Source organism: Meriones unguiculatus, chromosome 3 (genome assembly GCF_030254825.1).
Source record: "Meriones unguiculatus strain TT.TT164.6M chromosome 3, Bangor_MerUng_6.1, whole genome shotgun sequence".
Classification (NCBI taxonomy): domain Eukaryota; kingdom Metazoa; phylum Chordata; class Mammalia; order Rodentia; family Muridae; genus Meriones; species Meriones unguiculatus.
The window spans coordinates 147,097,468-147,116,690 of NC_083351.1; the positions used below are offsets into that span (position 1 = coordinate 147,097,468).

Below are 19,223 nucleotides of genomic sequence, written 5' to 3' on the forward strand. Positions count from 1 at the left end.
TCATCAGGTTAAGCCTAAGCATCCCTCAAATCTCAGCTTAAACATCAGTTCATCGAACTGAAACCCATAACCTCCCCAATCTAATAATGTTCCGACCCTTGAATTCCCTCCTGACACATTAACCACACGTCTAGAGCTGTCTTTAGTATGGACTCCCCCAGGAGACCACTGCCTGAGGGCTGGGATTATGACTTGCTACCTAGTGCCAAGCTGCAGGGCTTCAAACTTCGGCAAGTATTCCACCAATACTCACTGCACTCATTTTAAAGACAGCCACAAAGGACCTTTGTTTTCTCATCTAGGAAGACACCCACACCATTAACTGATAAAGGGGATGCTGGAATATTGGTTCTGTGGATCAAGTCAAATTCTACCTGGGGAATATCTAAAGAAATAGTTGGAGTCTGGGCTATATAAAGAGGAACTATCAACCATCAAATGATCAGAAAAATAAGTGTACCACCAATGGGGAAAGGACAAGAAAGAAATGAAGCAGGCAGGAAGTAGATTAGAGAATATCTCTGTTGTCAGGAAGGAAACAAAGGGTTGATATTCCTAATAATAAAGGAGCCTATAAAGCAAAAAAAGAAAAAGAAACCACACCAGAAACCCAAAGAAAGGAGGGCTAAGGGAATGGACAGTTACGAAGCAGAAATACAAACACATCTTTACCACTCGAAATCCATCTCATTCAAAAGGAGGGTGGAAATCAACTTAACAAAAGCTGCAAAGGTTTGAAAGCATGTTTTCTGACATGGCTGGGTACACACAAGCAGGCACCCACTGCACTGGTGAGAACACCAATCTAACTCTCAGGACACATCTGGCAATATGTAATAAAACCGCAAATTCACTTAGCCTCACACCTTGCTAACCCACCTCTATGCACCTGCCTAAAGTGTGAGACTATAAAAACTCCCTGCAGCACACTTTATATTAGCAAAAGAACAGGAACAACCCAGATTCGGGTACATTCAATGAGGTGTTATACTGCTGTAGAAAAGATAAATGAAAATTGGTAAGGAATGATGTTCAGAATGTAGAAAGCAAGGTGTATAAGACATTATAATTTATATTAAAAACAGAGATAAGAACAGAGCCTGTTTAAATTTATTTGTGTGTATTTGTGTGTGTGTGTGTGTGTGTGTGTGTGTACACGCGCATGTGTGCACTCGCATGCTCTCCTGCCCACAGAGGCCAGAAGAAGGTCTTGGATACCCTGAAGCTGGGTTGCGAACCAACTGCTACTTGTGGGAACTGCCCTGTGGTGGGACGAAAGAGCAGCAAGGACTCTTAACTGCTAAGCCATCTTCCAGCCCCACCTGGTTATACTTGAGCAAATCAACGGAAATTTTCAAATAGTTTCTTATAAGAGGGAAAAAAAAATAGGAAGTAACTCGTTTCATTATACCTTGTTTTGTGGCTCTGTCTTTGGACCCATGAAACTGTTATTGATGACTGTAAAATAACGTTATGTCTTAGAAGTTATGTTTCAAAATAAAAGAAGCATAACCAGTTGTGTTAGCTAAGCTACACAGAGAATATTATGGGATGTCTGAGAGGCATGCCAACGGCCCCCACCTCTCAGTATTCACACCCCTATACAATCCCCCTTCTTTAGCGTGGAGTGGTTTTGGAGACTTTTCTGTGAACACAGAATGCAGGAGAATGCCAGTGTTCACAGAAAAGCAACACAACAGTAACAAAACAAAACCAAAACAAAAAGGCAACAGCTCAGTCCCTGCAGAGGGTTTTATTTTAATGGTATCTGAGCACAATGCAGCCATTCAGCCTTAAAAAAAAAAAAAGTTCTGATGCACACCAGAACATAAATGACCTTGATAACATTATGCTGAGGGGAAAAAGCCAGCCACTGGAGGAGAAACGCTGCTATGATTCCACTTACGAAGCACTCAGACGCTCAAGAGAGAGTCGAGCCACGGCTGTGTGGGGCAGGTATGGGCGAGGGGTGAGTCCAGTCCGTTCAGTCAGCTCGACTGTGGGACGTTCTGCAGATGATGGAGAGGACGATGACTGAGCTGCAGCAGCAAGAATGCACCTTATTGTCATTGCCCTGTACACGTACATACGGTCAAGGTGGGAAGCTGCTGTTCTGTGTGCAATGGAAGACTGCAAGCGCGGGCCTGGCCAGTGGGGCCCTGGGTCGAACCCCGGCGCTGAAGAAGAAATGAAATTCTGACCAAGATCCACAGAGGGTTTCAATCCTGCCAAGACACAAGAGTGAGCAGGCGCACAGCACAGAAGGCTCTGTGACCCCCACTGAAATGATGGTGGCCCCAGGAAATATCACCAGGGCAGTCGGTAAGAGGCCCTGGATAGAAACACTCAGCAAAGCTGCACCCGCCGAAAAACCAGACTGACACCAACTGTGCCATAACGGTGTTGACTGTGGTAAGCTGGGACACTTGAGGAGAGGTACTTACAGACCAGCAGATAACAGATGCACTCGGTACTTTTGCTAAGTATTCTTAGGGGCATGTGCCCTACTTCCAAAAACGATTTACTAACTCCACGACGGAGTACATGTTTGAGAAAATAAAGCACATAACGTCTACCAAAGGAATCTGGGGCAACTTTGTTCCATCAGCTGGAGAGTGGATAAACAAATGGTGGCATTTCACACAATGAAATAGTCTACATGGATAAAGAACTGTCGTTCTTATCCATGTCAGCAGGGGGAATCCATCCCACAGACCGTTCACACAATGGGGTATTTCAGAGCCACTTGCATCGTTTGTTAATTTCGGTAGGGTTTTGTTTGTTTGTTTGTTTGGTTGGTTGGTTGGAGGTGTATGTCTGGTTTTTGAGACAGGGTCTTACTATGTAGCTCAGGGCTGGCTGTCTAGGAACTCACAATAGCTCAACCTGGCTCCAACTCACAGAGATCCAACTGCCTCCGATTCTGAAGTACTGAGACTAAAGCATGCACCACCACACCCAGCTAGTTTGCTTTGAGATAGGGTCTTGCTACATGCGCCTGACTGGCCTTAAACCCACTCCTGCCTCAGCTTCTCAAGTATAATGTTAATGAGTCACCGTGTCCAAAGTCACAGATACATTATTAAGAAGAAGAAAAAAATGCCAGACTGTGACTCTATTATTGCTGAGACTGCTGTATATAGATAATTGTTTAATGTTCTAGTCATATTATTCCTGATGCCACTAAGAGCCAGATATTTAGCTGAGAGGAATTAATATACAATGAAAAATAAATTAGGATGCTAAAACTAAACAGAAAGTACTAGTTTGTATGAGAACCCCTAAAGCACGCCACTATACAAAAAAAAAAAAAATTAGGATTCCTCGGAGAGACTGCTGACACCAGAAATGAGGAGGAAATGTCACCCCAGATAAGCTATTGAAGAAGCTATCCCTACTGGTGGTAGCAAATACAGCTCTATCTAATACAACTACAGTGTTCAAGACTACTGTTCTGTAACCCCTGGTCAGGTGCTCCTGAAACAGGGTGTCAAAACCAATTTTTGTAAATAAAGTTTTATTGAAACATAGTTGTGGCCATTCATTTACATTGTCTAGTTGCTTTCCTTTTACCTTAGCAGCTGTCTAAGCCACAAGCAGAGGGAAGGTTAAGGTCTTCAAATACAAACTAACCTGACTGGGGGAAAAAAAAAATCTTCCAACCCCTGACCTGATTGCCCTTGGTAGGAAATGCTTTAGGGTGGAGGTGGAGATTCGACATTCGGCATAAGCCCTAGGCTGACACAGACCTGAAAAAAGTAACCACACCATGCCACGACCCAGGCTCTGTTCCGGTTACCAGGGGACACAAAGGAAGGGTAAGACTATCACATCTGCCCACAGGATGTTGTCAGGAACCTCCACATCTAAAGAGGAGCGAGGATCAAACAAGTTCGATGAGGAGGAGGAGCTTGCCAGTCCTGACCCAATCAGACCACCTGTTTTTACAACAGTAGGAAAGAACTCAGGACTCAATCATGACAGTGTAACCTCAGTGTTGCAGTCTCAGGTATTGAAAGACAGAGACTTAAGGATTCACACTGAAATGCAAATGCCTGGGGTTTGCTTTAAAATAATACAGGAAGGAAAGAAGAGTTGATGAAGAGAAACAAATTTACCTATGACTGATAATTACCTACCCTGGATGGTGGACTCAAAGGGTACCCGTCTCTCAGTCTACTTTCATGTACAGTTTAATTTTTCACTACTGGAGATTTTAAAATAGTGTAAGAAAAAAAAAATTTCCTCAGATATAAGGAAAAACAAACCTGAACTAAAATGAAGACCTTGGGCTGGAGAGATGGCTCAGTGGTTAAGAGCACTGTCTGCCCTCCCAAAGGACCCGGGTTCAACTCCTAGCACTCACATGTCAGCTCACAACTGTCTGTAACTCCAGTTCCATGTGATCTGACACTCTCATATCAATGCACATAAAATAAAAATAAATTGTTTTTCTAAAAATGAAGACCTTGATTTTGATACCATAGGAATAGTCCGGAGTCCCAAGAAATAATGAGGAGGAAGACAGAAGAGGGGGAGTGAAAAGGGTACCAATGTGGGGCTCAGTCCCAGAGCACGAACATTGGTGGGGTAGTTGCTTTCAGCCATTCCTAGCCTTCAGAAGACAAATGTATTTTTAAGGGTTCTAGGGCTGAAACCACTGATCTAAGATATACTGACCCTGAAAAACAACTAAAGTGAAAATAATAGATACCAGGCAAGCCCAGGAAATCCAAGCACCGCTAATGCAGTAGAGAGCAGTAGGAAAGGGGAAAGAAAGAACATATGGGTTTCAAATAAGGAGAGGCCTAGAAGCCAATAGAAAAGAAGACTTAGAACGAAGGAAGAAAAAGATGAAAAGCACCAACCTGCAAAGAGAGGCTCAAGTGAAATATACTCTAACAGCAATGTGGTGGTTTGAGAAATAGTGGCCCCCACAGGCCCATAGGGAGTGGCACTATTAGGAGCTGTGGCCTTGTTAGAGAAGTGCAGTTTTGTTGGAGGAGGTGTGTCACTAGGAGGCGGGCTTTGAGGTCTCAGATGCTCAAGCCAGTCCCAGTGTGGCATTCCCTTCCTGCTGCATGCCTATCAGGAGGTAGAACTCTCAGTTCCTTCTCCTGCTCCATGTCTGCTCCTACACAACCTTGCTTCCTGCCATGATGATAATGGACTAACCTCTGAAACTGTAAGGCAGCCCCAATTAAATGTTTTCCTTTATAAGAGTTGCTGTGGTCATGATGTCTCTTCACAGCAATAGAACACTGACTAAGACAAGCAGGTACCTTATGCTTCTCTCATAACTTACTAACAAAATAGATCAAAGCCATCTAAACAGATGAAAGAGGGAAGAAAACATATCCTCAATTAAAAAAAATCAAAACTTTTATTTCATTCAATTAAGTAACAAGTAACTATATAAAATATATTAAAAAGTAAACTCACAAATAATTTAATTGACTCATTGTATGGATGAGAAAAGTGATGTCTAAGGCTAATTAGTTTGCACTTTTTACAAACCCTATGTAGTTGATGGTAACAACTAGAGCTGAACCACATGGACCCTTCTCCACTCTGCTGCTGAGGATCCTATCTAATGCCAGGCTTCCAATATGGTGACTTCTTTATTATGCTAAAAGTCTCTGTGCATCTTCATTCATAAACAGCAAGCATTTGGTAAATGTGTTAACTGCCACAAAGGGGGCCTGTTTCAAACCAGTTCATTTTTCTCATTTCAGCAATGTGTTCTGCTCAATCTTCCCCCCTGCCCTTTCTGCCCAAAGATGTGCACATATGAAAAGGCACATGCAGGGCCAAGCATTGAAAAGACAGATATCACAACACCTCTCTGATGAGCGTGTGCATAATTTCCCATCACCAGGACTCAGGAATCATGGAGAACCAAAGCCTCTCAACACATCAGGTTCGTGTGTTTGACTGTTACTCTGGGCTTTCAGGGTGATCACACTGAGTCTCTCCCCTGGGAAATCATTAAAGCATTCTTAAGGTGTGTGGGGGAGGGGGGAGGTTTCCAGAGTCACATGACTTGATAGCAACCAAGGATGCAAGGCCTGCCCAGAATATGAGGGGTACTGTCCAGTAAACTGAGGACTTCAGTGGAACAATTGGAGAAAAAAGTGGCCATTCCGGGCTCACACTTTCCCTGCTTCCCAGCTACTTCCCTTTCTCATGCCTTTCTGCCTAGATGGTTCTGCCACAGGCTCCCGAAACCATGAGCCCAAAGAAATCTTTCCTCTTTTTAAATTGGCTTGCTGAAGTATTTTGTCATAGCAATGAAAAGTGACCAGTGCAACTATTTTTTTTCCAATGCAACTATTTTTATATGTATTATTTACTGATGTTGGGTTTCACATTCTATCAGTAAGGTAGTACAGAAAAGCTGTTTTAAAGCTTTTAAAGGCTGTTTTAAAACCCTATGTTACTGCTACTTCTAGATATAGTTCAGAAGAAATTATCAAAAATAACTGACTTATATATAAAAAGAGAAGACCTAGAAAAGGCAGCCTAAAGAACAATTCCATCATCCCAGAAAGGGGCAGGCACCAAGCCTGCCAGCCTGAGTTCCATCCCCAAGACCCACATGATGGAAGGACATACTGACTCCCACACCACCCTCATGCTCGCACGGCCCCACTCACATACACACTCACAGAGTAAGTGAACTTCAATCTCTTTTTTTAAAAGTACATATCCTTACCACTTAGAAATTGATGTTGAGGCACAGAGTTTGTAGAAAAGACACCAAATTTGGAAAGGATCCATCTAGAAGCTTCTTCAACCTGGAGCTTGTACTTTACAGGCACTGAAGAGGGCACACTGGGAAAAAGCAGCAGTGATGCTCCATGTTTGCAGCCGAGTGAGAAATGTCAAAGGCTGGAAGACAAGAAAGAGCGCGGAGTCGGTTACTCCTGACAGCCAGGTCTGAAACAAAGCTCACAGCACTTTAGCAGTTGCTGAATAACATATCACTAATAAGATTAACATTGCAATTTGATCAAGAACTTGCTTGTTTAAAAAGAAAGAAAGAAAAGGAAAAATCACCGCAGGACTGCACTCGCCCAGCAGGCATCCTCAAAGCTTCTATCTCCAACAGCATAAACGTGAAATTTTAAAAAAGCATCTCAAGGCCGGGTGTGGTAGCCCACGCCTTTGGTGCCAGCACTCAGGAGGCAGAGGCAAGCAGCTCAGTGTGAGTTCCACGCCAGTCTAGTCCCCATAGCCAGTTCCGGAACAGCCGGGGCTACACAGTAAGAGCCTGTCTCAAAAACAAAAACAAAAAGTATTCCAACTATCTCTATGGAGATATGGAACAATGAGCATTAACCTTCCGGGGCTCTAACTTCAATGTTACTTTTCCACTGCTACCATCTTTCCCGAGTGTTACAATCTTAAAGGAAATGCCAGTCATAGTTACTTGTTTCTTGAGGAAATGGGGTCATAATAGTATTTCTTTGGCTTGAGGACACAGCATGTGGGGACTTAGGGCAATGACCTGGGGCTACCTTTCTTCCTATGCAGGGCCCCTGGAGGCACAGGTGCTTGGAGATGCTGGAGGTGGTGTCCATATGCTCACCGTGGGGTCTGCAATTAACCAGTGACCTCGGAAATACCATCCTACCCATAAAACCACACATGCAGAGTGACAGCTGGGTGGCAAGATTAGTGTAGGGTCATTTGTAAAAGTAAAACAGAAAACAACCCAGAAGGATGCATTAAAAAAAATAAAAATTGCCTACGCATTCCACACAGCTGCGAAATGCAGATGCGCTGTGAAAAGCCACGAAGACCACCTGGCTACATTAAAGAAGCAAGCTACAGAACACTATGTCATATTCCCTGTTTAAGAAAACAGCCTGTTAGGCTGGGCGCAGCGGCGCATGCCTGTAATTCTAGCATATCGGGGGTGGAGGCAGGAGAGTCAGAAGCCCCATACAACGCGTTAAGACACCAGCTCAGGCTGCGGAGACCCTGTCTCAAAAAATGGGGTTGGTGGTCTCTATAGCACTTAAAGTTTCATTAGAAGTGGGTCAAATGATCACCACAGAGGATGGTAAAGACCTAGGGACTGGAGCAGTTAATAGTCTTTTATTATCAAAAGGAGTCCCCAAAAGAAGAGTCTTCCAGTTTCATAGAGTCAGGTACCCCAGGTTCACTTTTCTGAACACAAAACAAAACAAAACACCAAGGGCCACTTCCCTCCTCATGGGGGAGGGGGAATCCCCTTGCTGTTGGTAGCAATCCAGCATACCGAGTGCCGATTGGATGCCAGCCCTCCAGGCATTGAGTGAAATTGCAAGCTCTATTCTGGGTACCCTAAACCCCCATGCTGTCCATGTCCTAGCTGCTGGGGAAGGTTTAGGGAGGCGCCAAGGCACACTTCTGGGACCGACAACCAACACGTCAGCATGTGACATGTTCTCTAAAATGTTCACAGCTCTGACTCGAGGACTCAGAAGGCTTGCAGAATTCTACATGCAAATGCTGCTTATATTACCCCCCACCAAAAAAAAAAAAAAAAATGGAGCAGGAAATGTGAACATCTGGATTACGAAAAAAATAAATTATGGTTTTCTGGGAAGACACACCAGCCTACTCTTAACCTAGAGTTTGCAGCTGAACATGATAGATTCACCACACATTTTTTTGGGGGGAGGGAGTTGTCATTTTTATCAATTCCTTGAGAAATGTGCATAATGTGTTTTGATACATAGTCACCTCCCTCCCAACTCTTTCCAGGCTTCCCCACCTACCCAACTTTGAGTCCTTTTTGTTTTTTAAACTCATCAAGCCCAATTTGTGTTTTAACATGGTGCCTTCCGTTGGATTATGGTCAACCTGCCAGGGCTACCCTCTCCCTCGCCCAGCACCTAACAGCTGCCCATAGCTCTACGGCTACTCGTGGGCTCTCAGGCCCGGCTCCCCTCTCCATGCTGGGATCTGGGCTGGCTTGGGTCTGCACAGATCTTGTCTATACAGTCACAACTCCTGCAAGTTCACATGTGCAGCTGCCCTGCTGTGTCCAGAGGCATTGTCTCCTCGTGGTCATGCCTGCCTCAGGCTCTTATACTATCTACTCCTCGTTCACAGTGATCCCTGAGCCCTGCAAGGAAGGAGTCAGTATACATGTTCCTTTAAGGCTGAGCAGTCTACAGTCTAATGTTTTCAGTGCCCTAGCAAAGTGTGGGTCTGTGGTAACTGCCATCTACTGCAAACAGAAACTTCTCTGTTTCTACTCTGTGCCTGGACTGTTCTAACAGAGTATAAATTTAAAAAAAAAAGAGAGAGAGAGAGAGACAGAATGAAAGAGCCATTCTTTAATAGGGTAAACTTAAAATAGTTTCAAAGATAATGTGCAAAAATGTTAGTAAACAACAAAAACAACAACAACAAAAAAACAAGACCTAAAAATTGGTTTCTTCACTAACGTACATAGAACTAGTATGCACTCAATCTACACTGAATTGCTACCAGTAGCAAGGGAAGGGTTCTTCTCAGGGGCGGCCAGAGATACACAATGCCAAACTAAATTTAAAATATGGAGGGAAAATACTTTTATTCCTAGACAGCAGTTTTAAGTAAGTGAGATTTCTCTTACACTTTTTCCCAAACATTTGTTATTGTGATGATCAGAAAAACCACTTTTAAAAGTAAAACCTCAAAAGGATGGCATTACGGGTGAATGTACTTGCCCCATCCCTAAATTCACGTTCTGACACGATGACTGCAGTAGAGGAGATGGGGACTTTCAGGGGAAGTCAGGTCCTGAGGGCGTGGTCCCCAGAATGGGAATGACACCGCTACTAAAAGTTCAGGAGAGGTTGCTTCCTCTAACTATGGAAACAGGAAGTGGGCTCTCACCAGCCTCCTGACTGGCCTTCACCGTGGACTTCTCCACCTCCCAATGGTGAGAAACTAACTGGCCTCATCATCCTAAGGTATGACATTGCCATAGCCTGAGCCGGCTAAGGCTGATTGCGCCAGGTAACAAGAGCGTGGCTAAAACCCTCACACACTGCTCATGGGAACAAAAAGTCAGGGAGCCATTCCAGAAAATTCTACATGTTCCTCAAAAGACAAACACAGGAGGGAGGGACTGGGAGGGAATGAGGGATCAGGACACGGCTGGGATACAGAGTTAATAAAATGTAACTTATAAAAAAAATAAAAAAAATAAAAAAATAAAAAAGGGAAAAAAAAAAGACAAACACAATGAAAATATACACACCCCTCAAAAAAAAATTTCATGGTCATTGCACCATTTTATATAATAACCAAATGGTAGAAATAACCCAAATGTTGCCTACCAATGAATGGAGAGCTAAAACTGGCACTGGTTATCACACTACCACAAAAAGAAATCATGTATTGATAGGCAGCACACAAGGGATGATCTGTAAAGTATACTAAGTGAAACAAGCTGACGTCTAAAAGAGACAGGCCTTTACGCAGAAAGTAGATAAGCAGATGCTGAGGAACAGAAGAAAAGAGGGGAGTGATAAAAATGTAACAATCGGCTGTGGAGATGGGTGTTCAAGCCTGTGAATACGCAGCCGCCACAAGTTGTACACTTTAAGTTGGTAATTCATAGCGTTGTGTGAACTATATTTCAATGAAACTGCTTCTTTCAAAAAACAGCTCTTTCAAAAAAATAGCTCTACTCAAATTTTTTACCAATAACCCTACATCCACATCATTTATTACTGTGGACCTCTGTAGAATGGGAAGGCCTTGGGTCTAAACATAAGACGAGACACCTGTGAACCCTAGAAGCATGGAGAGGCCATGGCTTCTAGATTTCAGCTTCCATACAGGCCACTGGAATCAGAGGAGCCAATCTTATTTTTCTCCTAACACAGCTACATGCCAGCCATAAATAAAATTTGTTCTAAAATCTGCTGAGGTCAGTTGCATTTAATATAATTATGCAATTTGGTCAAGTATTACATCAAGAAGGAATGTGAAAAGAAACTGCTTTGTCTCTAAAAATGAACTTTTTATGATCTAAGGGAAATCACTCTCAAAAGCATTGTAGAGAAAATGCCTTAAATGTATTTCAAAAGACTGACAAATTTAACACATTTATAGAATGTTTAATGTACTTTCTACCTTATTTCAAACAAGTTTTCCTTCCTATTCTGTGTGTGTGTGTGTGTGTGTGTGTGTGTGTGTGTGTGTGTGTGTGTGTAGTGTCTGTGCATGTCTCGTCACACATGTGCTGGTAGAGACCTGAAGTTGTTCACATGGCTCCCTTGGTCTCTCTGCAATTTGTTCACTGACATGAGGTCCCCCTGAATCAGGAGCTCATCGCTTCTGCCTACACTAGCTGGCCAGCCTTCTCTGTCTTTGCCCCCCAAGCACTGGGGTTACAGGTGGCCCACACGCCTGCCCCACTTTGAAATGAGTGCTGAGATCCAATCGTGGCCCTCATGCTTGCCTGACAAGTACTTTATTATCTGAGCCATCTCCCCAGGCCCCTTAACAAGTTCTCTATTAAATTAACCAACTGCCAGTATATCATACAGCAAATGCTGTGTAAGAAGCCTCTGGAGTTATTGAAGGTGTGGGAGTGGGTTGTTTGCTTGTTTGTTTCACCTAAGTCATGTGCCCTTGGCCTTGAATCCCTAAATCCTCCTGTTTTCACCTACAAAGTACTAGGATCATCACCATGCCTGGCTATGTAAGTTATTTTTCTCAGAGACTAATATAGGGACTAAATGTGATGACTCAGGAGTTAAGAACACTGCCTTATCTTGCAAAAGACCCAGGTTCAATCCGCAGCAGCCACACGGCAGCTAACAACTGTCTGTAACCTAGAGAATTCCAGAACCTCTTCTGGATTCAGGCACATGGTGTACAGATATATGTGAAGGCAAAACACACACATGCATATAAAAAAAGGAAAGAAATCTTGCTTTAAAAGGAGTGGCACAGAATCGTGTTACTAGAGGAAGGGCCTGACCCTACTGAGCACCCTCCTGAGACTCTGAGCCCATCAGGTCTCCACGCCAACTGCATCCCCACCATCTCGATGACACCCCATCTCCTCGAGCAGAAATGAAACCGTGGCCTGGTGTCAACTCTGCAGGCTTAACTCAGACCACTCAAGTATCCCCTTCCTGGGCACTTCAGTTTCTAGACATTTCTCACTGACCTCTAAGCCTCCTTTTGCAAAGCTAAACTGCATCTCAGGTCTGTGTTCAGGTGACAAAAAGAAAAGGCCCAGAGCCCTGGAAAAGTCTTCCTCACTCATTTACACCCATGTATATGCTCCACGGGCGCCCATGTCCTGCCCAGGACCACACATCTCCAACTCACCTTTAAAAAAAAAAACAAAAACCTCACACTTAGTATCGTTGGGTTGCTGTTATTAAGAAAGGCACTCTCTCCTTCCATCATATGGGTTCCAAGATGGGTCTTCAGGCTGGGCAACAAGTCCCTTTACCTGCTGAGCCATTCAGCAACCTGCCTTTCTTGTCACCCAGCTTAGCCACCTGTCTCCAGCTATGACTCCCAGGCCCTGGAGCCCTCAAATAGAACATGGTCCTCCACTTGACCACAACAGAAGGCTATGTGGGAGTCCCATGGAGTCTCCGCCCTCTCTTCTTTGGGGACTTCACTGTATCTCAGCCATTGTTTCCCAAGGCACAGTTCTGCCTGCCAAACAGCTGGGAGCCTCACTGTCCTGGAGTCAAGGCTGTAAGAAGAGAGACAAAACCACCAACCTGTGTTCTCTAGACTCTGCTCTGGACAAGGGCACCCCACACACTCCCCCACCCACATCTGCCGGCCCCTTTCTGCTATCTGGAATGTCCTGCCTTTGTGTCTATCAACTGAAACACTTGTAAAAATGTTTTTAAACTAGAAAGCCACTTACCCACTCAAGAGCCTCGGGCTTCTCAGCTGCAAAATGAGAACAATGCTTTCAGGGGCTAGTTCATAAAGCTTTCCAAGGACTATCAAAGGATCCCGAGTATTGTTCAGTGTGAACTTAGAACAATAGCTGGCAGGTGTCACTCAACAGTTCTGTCCCATGAACACAATGAGAATCCAAGAAATATTTTCTCTATCCACGTAACAATGGAAAATGCCTTTTCCAGCCATGCTGTACTCTTTGCTCTCCACAAAGAACAGTCTCAGAGGTTTGACACCTCTGAGAAGGAAAGGGAATTTCCAACAGAGCTTTCATTTTATGGGAGTCTCACTAACACACGATGGCAGAACAGAGACCACTACTTGATGGTCAGTTGCTTGATTCACTAGTACATATGCAAAAGAAGGATAGGGACAAAATGGAGTCGTTTCACTCTACATACATTTACCTATATGTGTATATATATATATATATATGTATGTGCATTTATGTATGTGCATATATATTTTTTAACTATGATGGACATTCAACATGTCCTTTGCCATCATGTCTGTTTCTCAGTGCACAGAGCCTATTCACACTCTTGTCCAGCCGCCACCACCACCATCTGTCTCCAGAACCCTCTTAATCTTGCAAAACTCAGTACCCATGACACAGTGATGCCCCGTCACCCTGCCCTGGCCTCTTACAGACACCTACCCACTTGGCGGTTGCAATGAAGCACTGACTTGGGGTACCTCATACCACTGGAATCACAGCTACTTGCCCTCCGGGGGCTCTGGCTTATTTCACCAAGCACAGCGTCTTCAAGATTTATGTGTGTTATTTCAGTTTTCAACAAGATCTTCAAGACTACTCAAGGACGGGGCTTGAGTACACTGTAACTCACGTACGTTACTGGCACTGCCCTGAAGGTTTGGGTGACTCAGAAAGGGGGCGGACACACACCCCTCACTTGGCAACATGCCAGGTACTCCATGGGGTGCGTTTCTCACACCTTTTAATCGAGCCCACACAGCTCTAAGGAGGTACTTACTGTGACTCCCAACCAAGATGAGAAAAGCGGTTCTGAAGAGCTCTCGGTGTGAACTGGGCCAATCTTTCACACCCTGTGTCCACTTTGTTCTCATCATAGAACTTTCTCACTGGCTGACACAAACTTGTATGTATTTTGTGTCTTCAGTCCCTTAAGTGTCTGTATCAGAAGCCGCTGTTACTTCAACCCACCCAAGGTGGACAGAGTGGAGGTTGGAAGGGGGAAGACAGGTAAGTGCAAACGTCACAAGGGGACCGTGCCGCGTGCCAGTCACACACGGGAGCTCTTCGCATCCACACATCACTACTCCACCCACAATTACCCATGGACTACACAGCTTACAACCCAAACATCATCGGCCCTTCTGAAACTCTTGCCCATGGATGATTTTCTTGGATGCTCAGAAAGCAAAAGGCATGGTTACCCTTAGGGTTCGTTCCTAGATACAGAAACAGACTGTAAAACACAGAGACAGACGATAAAAACCTAATTCAGAAATCCAATATTTCAGAAAAGCAAACATAAACCTATCGCGTCCTTGTTTTCTATTCTTCGTTTTTAAACCACCTGAAGACTCTCTTTTTGTGACTAAGGCTGAAAAAGAGTATATACATCCCAATACGTTTCTTATATCGTTATGGTTTGAATCTGAAATGGCTCCCATGAGCTCAAGTTTGGGGCTTCTGCTCTCCAGTGGGTGGTGTTATTCGGGGAGGTTGTGAGGTCACTAGGAGACGAGGTCTAACTTGTAGAAATAAGTCACTAGAGGTGGGCCTCAGGAGGTCATAACCTGGCCTCTGGCCCCTATCAAGCTCTCTGATGTCTGCTCCACTGTGACCTGATCTGTCCCTGCCACAGCCTCCAGCACCATCAATTGAGCTGTTCCTCCCTGCCTCCTGCACTGTGATGGACTGCAATCCTCTGAATCTGTGAGCCAAAAATAAATGTTTCTGCCCCATATTGTGGTCACAGCAACGTAAAAGTAACTGGTACAAATAAAAGCTGCATATACACAAATATGCATTACTACCTTTTCCTTTGGACTGAAGCATCCTACATTGCTCATTTTCTCCCTTCTGGCTGGTTGAAACTATTATGCTTTGAAGTTATTAAAAACTAAATACAACTGGGTATAGTGGTACATACCTTTAATCCCAGCATTCAAGGAAAGAGGCAGATGAATCTCTGGGAGTTCAAGGCCAGCCTGGTCTAGAGTAAATTCCAGGGCAGGCAGAGCTACATAGTGAGGTTTCAAGGAAAAACAAACAAACAAAAAACAGAAATGAAAACAAAGAAAAAATAAGTACATATTCCTAACCTTCTTAAGATATTTTTCTTCCCAAGTTAAAGATGCAAACTACCTCTACAGTTAGAAGAATATAAAATAGTGTGGAAAGAAATGGGGTTCTTTTAAGGGCTTCTAATAAATCCCTACTTAGAATCAAAGTCTACATGTCTTATTAAACTGTTGTTTTCAGAAAGTAATTTCTTTTGATCACAGTATGAAAAATGCTAGTTTAAAAAAAAAGTACTGTGTTCAGAAAATAACTTTATCCTCAGCCATGCAGCCAAGAAGCCAGCAGTTTCCTTTCTGTGGGAAACAATGGGCCTTGAGAAACACATTCCAGCTAAATGCCTTTGCATTTTCCACACACAATTGGTTCAACTTCCTAATAATCGCCACTTACCAGAAATGAGAGAGATAAAAATCTATCACGATACACAATGAGACTGAGCAAGCCAAAAAGAGAAGAAGAAAAGCAAATCGCAACGGCTCCCTGAAGAAGGTGAGGAGAGTCAAAACTACCAAGCCAACACAAACATCTCCTGGCTACTGTTTGAGGCCGACCATGGAGGTTTCAAGGTGACAAAAACTCATTTCTTTCTTCCTCCCTAGGGAGGGGTCACAGCCATAAGCATGTCCACATAGTTTACCAACATCCCCTCTGCCACAAAGGAGCAGAGGGAAATCTCTCTGACACTTGGGGCATTTTGCCCTCCCAACACTGGTCTCTGTTTAGTATTCCCCTGGCTTTCCTCCTCCTCATTCTCCTTCCCCCATCCCACCTGTGCTCCACCGGAATCAATATTCTCAAAGCCCTCTACAGTTCATAAGCCCAGATCTTCAGTGTACTCAAAGGCAGCATGTCTCTCTCCATATTTAAAAATGCTTCCTTCACTTGGACTGCAAAATGTCACACCCTATCCTGGCTTTATTTATTTAATTTTTTTCTTGTTTTATGAGACAAGGATCCTTTGATGTAGATTGTGCTGGCTTCATAGTCCATCCTGCCACCTCAACACACACCAGCCCTCCTAGATTTCTTCAACCCCCCAAGTACCCCTCCTCTGCTTCTTCTCCAACTCTGATTGACAGGACAGCCAGAGGTCAGCCTCCAACATCCTGCCCACCGACATTACCCCTCCGTGACCACCTGCCAGGAGAACTTACATTCAGATCTGACTATGCCAGCACAGAGCTGGTATCTCTGACCAAGGCCGGCCTCTCCTCTAACCAACAGCCTTGCAAACACAGCTATTCATTTGGACTCGACTAAATGATCCCAAACTCAACTCTAAATATACCTACATCTTTGCCTGTCCCTAGGGCGGTGCCTTCGCCAACACCACCATGGTTCTTCAAATTGCTGCAGCCAGGTACCCCAGACATGCTCCCACCAGCAACCTGTCAACATTTCTTCTCTTAGCTGTGTCACTGAAGGAGCATCTTCCCCAAATCTGATCACGCCTCTCCACATCTGCTGCCGCTTCAGTCAGCCGCAGTGTCTTCTCTGGCTCAAGCCCATGCTTACCACCCTGTTGGCCTGCTGTTCTGTATCCATGAGGAAATACATGAGCTCTCTTTTCCCCTACTCTAGTCACACCAGCTTTCCAGTTAGAACAAAGTTCCCAGAGAGCCTGTGCGCAAGGTCCCTCCCTGCATCTAGACCAGTGCAAATGCCGTCACCCCACCCAAAACTAACTGCTGCTCGACCTGCTCCCAATAACTTGACTCTGCATTCTATATCCAATGTCAACACTTGTCCGGCTGACGAAGCAGGAGCTCCCAGAACAGCCCTTTACCATCACGGGCACATCTCCTTACTCCCACGCTCAATAACCACTTGTTGCTTAGGCAAACCATGCCCGTGATAATACTAACTTTAAAAACATTCAGTGTCTTGCCAACATTTCACTCAATAAAATGAATACTGACTATTAGCAATGCCCTACATTTTTCCATTTGGCTGCTTTTGAAGCATGTTAATCAGCAGAGCGACTGCAAGAGAGCTGAGCTTGCTTGAAATCTTCACTGCTGAAGCCAATGCCTTTGTGTGGCTTTTCTTCCATGCTGAGAGGCAACCCGAACTCTCCAGAAAACGGTGGGTTTTAAACTGGATCCTCTCTTCTTCCTCTGAAGTAACTGAGTCAAGCTACATGTAATCAAGCTTTGGAGGGCAATCTCAGATAAGCGTGCTCCCTGTTCTAACGCCAGCCACAGCTGACCATCACAGAAGAGAACAGCAGTTTACAAATTAGAAAGGGATAACACCACTCTCGGCACCTCAACTTGAGTCTGTTGGTTTTGGTTTTTTGTTTGTTTAGGGGTCAAGGCACATGCATGCCATGGCATAGATGTAGTGGTCAGAGAGCAGCTTTGGGGAGGGGGTTCTCTCCTTCCACCCAGACAGGTCTGCAGATCCAACTCAAGTCCACAGGCTTGTCAGCACGTGCCCTGAGCTGCTAAGTCACCGCCCTGACCCCAAATCATGACTTTCTACAGTAGTACTTTAAGGTAAGAATACAGGAAGGAAGGAAGTTAGAAAGAAAGAAAGGAGAGAGAATGAAAGAGAGACAGAGGCAGCCTTCTCACCTTGCAGACCAGTTATTATCTGCTATGGTCTGATAGCCTCCTGCCAGTTCACATCTCGCGAAGATGAGCCCCCGAAGATAACAGACCACACTCAACCCCTCCCTCCACCATTTGTTAAGATAAATATAGACTGCAATCTTCAACTGACTCTATCCCTGAGAGAAAGGAGAGAAGTAATACAAACTCTGCCCCAGCCAGGCAATGCCACAGCTGGGGCAATTCCCCAGCATGAGATAATGTGTGTAAGGGCATCACTCCCTATGTGAGGAGAGCTGGTAGAGAGAAAGACCAGCAAATGGGTAACACCAACAGAAGTGGCCCTAGCAAGTTTCTGAACCAAAGGTGTGAAGGCCAAGAAAACCACTTGCTTTCTAAGATAGCTGTTCCTTTGGGGGATGATCAGAGAAGTGATTAAAAATGCAGATAAGGGAGCTAGAGAGACAGCTCAGTGGTTAAGAGCACAGGACTGCTCTGCTAGCGGACCTGTCACAGTCCAGCACACAAACACTGTGGCTCATAACTCCAGTACCAGGGGACCCCAACACCCTCTTCTGACCCCCTCAGACACCAGGCATACACATGGTGCTCAGCCATAGATGCACGGAAAACATCCGTATACAGAAGATTAAAATGAATACATTTTTAAAATACATAAAGACACACAAACAAATGAGGGCTGGGAAGTGGCTCAGGAGGGCAAGAGCAATTGCTATGCAAACATCAAGGCCTGAGGACGGCTCAGTCATCAGTAAAGTGCTGGTCACACACACACGAGGGCTAGAGTTACCTAAAAAGATAGGTAATGTGGCTCTAATCCAGTCTAATCCCAGTTCTGGGGAGGTGGAAACAAACAGGTCCTGGAGCTCACTGGCCAGCCAGGCCAGGCAAATTGGTGAGCCCTGGGTTCTGTGAGCAACCCTGTCTCAAAAAACAAGGTCGAGAACAACTGGGAAAGACACCCAATATTGGTCTATGGGAGGGTTTTATTTCACTGACATAGTGGATAGTATCCACACTCATATACAGATACTAATAAATGGATTGTGGTGGCCTGCATACAACACTAAGGTCGGCTAGGAGTACCAAGCCGACCTGAAATTTTGTTCCTGAAATTTTTTAGATTTAATATTTTCTTTGACTGAGGTATACATTTTTCTATCTTATTTCAATGCCTAAGATTTTCTGTTTGAGTTCCTAGATTCTTTCATTTCCAGTTTTTTCTTAGTTTGAGTTTTTTTAATGATTTACTTTCTATTTTTGTATCTTTTCATTTCTTTTTTTAAATTTTTATTTATTACACTTTATTCACTTTGTATCCCCCTGTAGTTCCTTCCCTCCTCTTTTCCCAATCCCTCCCTCCCTCCCCCTTCTCCACACATGCCCCTCCCCAAGTCCACTGATACAGGAGGTCCTCCTCTCCTTCC

General features: G+C 44.3%; 1 protein-coding gene across 4 annotated transcripts in view; it reads right to left on the reverse strand.

Annotated features, from left to right (window-relative positions):
• Positions 1 to 19,223, reverse strand: part of Fryl (FRY like transcription coactivator) — a 222,919-nt gene that overhangs the window by 178,177 nt on the left and 25,519 nt on the right. For all 4 annotated transcript variants that reach the window (XM_021653944.2, XM_021653945.2, XM_060380743.1 and 1 more), the window contains exon 2: positions 6,716 to 6,891. The gene's annotated coding sequence lies outside the window, so the exon portion shown is untranslated. The remainder of the gene's footprint in view (positions 1 to 6,715; positions 6,892 to 19,223) is intronic.